We start from the raw sequence: 1706 nt of genomic DNA on the forward strand, positions 1-1706 counted from the left end.
AATTCGGTAACTTTTTCCGACCTAACATTTTCAGTACTCGTGTTTTATTTAATTTTTTAAGAAGATTAGACCATTGAATAATAAGAAAAAGACGCCAGTTCGAAAACCTATTTATCACAAATATCACTTTATTTCCGTTAGATGTCGCTGCTAAATATTTTAGGGAATGGGTTTTCGCTTGATATCTACAAAAACAAAGCATATAGACCAAGGTTTCCCAAACTTTTTTGAGTTGTCGACCTCTTGACGAACTTATAAAGTTGTCATCGACCTTAAATTCTTAGAATATATATTATAAATGAATCTTTATTTTCAAGAAACTTCAATATATATATATATAATCAACTTTTACTTATCATAATGCAATCGTTAGGAAACATAAAATGTAAAAAATATTGAGGTTTAAATTTTCTCTAATGAGATGGATGGACCTGATGGGCTTTAACGAGCTTATGAATAAGGACTATTTTCGTCCCCGAGGTTTATATGTACCCCTATACAGTGTCATCTGAAGAAATATGTATGACAAAAAAAAATGCGATTAATAAAAATAAAAGTTGACTATATATATAAAACTAAACATTCCTCAGAACAATAAGTATGATATTCTTATATGACGTGAGATCATGGTTGTGAAATCAGTGATTCTGTGAAACAGTGACGTCATTATGATACTATTAAACTATCGATCTGCTGTATGACATGATGTTTTTTACGTGAGATCATGGTTGTGAAATCAGTGATTCTGTGAAACAGTGACGTCATTATGATAATATTTAACTATCGATGTGCTTATTGTAGTGGCAGACATCAAACTTGCCAGTGAATTCTGGAAGCGTTAGGCTTTTTATAAAGTAATGATGTCGTGAACCTCGTGGTTTATCTAAAGATAAGAACATTGTCCGTCTTGAGAGTTCTTCAACACATTCGAGCTATTTTTACCCCGATGTTACCTAAAACAGCGTTATTGAACTTTCTGTAATAATTACTTGTAAATCCCGTTACAGTATCGCTCGTCCTAAAATTAAGCAATTGCATTTTTTTTTCGAAATCTGTGCTCAAATTATCGATATTATAGTGGTGTAACTTTGTTGTGCATATTGTATGTAATACATGTGATATATCGTGTTACGCAACACTCCAATGAAATGAAAACATGTTAAGTGCAATATTTTAGTTCAATCACATGTACTTGGACTCTAACTAATCCAGAATAATTGTGTAAACTGTAAGGGTATAAACTGGTCATTGCTATTACCTGGATTAACTTCAGTAGTTTTATCAGCTCAGTTTTTAAAACGGTTCCAAGTAACTTGCACAATGAAAGACATTTTGATTTAAATATCAATGAACTAGTTTGCACGTGTTTGACCAAGGCAGTTAGTTCGCTCTCTCAGTAGATGTCATGATTCATTCAATAATTTTATTAAAAATTATTAGTTAATTTTGTTAAAAACAATCGATTTTTGTTTTTGGAACATACCTTAGCAATACAACAAATCTGTAACTTAGCAACGCGATGTTGAGCAATTAATGTGTATATGTTTTGCTACAAGATGTTTATTTTGTTTTTGGAACATACCTTAGCCACCTGATGCAATACAACAAATCTGTAACTTAGCAACGCGATGTTGAGCAATTAATGTGTATATGTTTTGCTACAAGATATTTATTTTTGTTTTTGGAACATACCTTAGCCACCTGAT

This window comes from Limulus polyphemus, unplaced genomic scaffold, assembly GCF_000517525.1.
Source record: "Limulus polyphemus unplaced genomic scaffold, Limulus_polyphemus-2.1.2 Scaffold756, whole genome shotgun sequence".
Taxonomy (NCBI): Eukaryota; Metazoa; Arthropoda; class Merostomata; order Xiphosura; family Limulidae; genus Limulus; species Limulus polyphemus.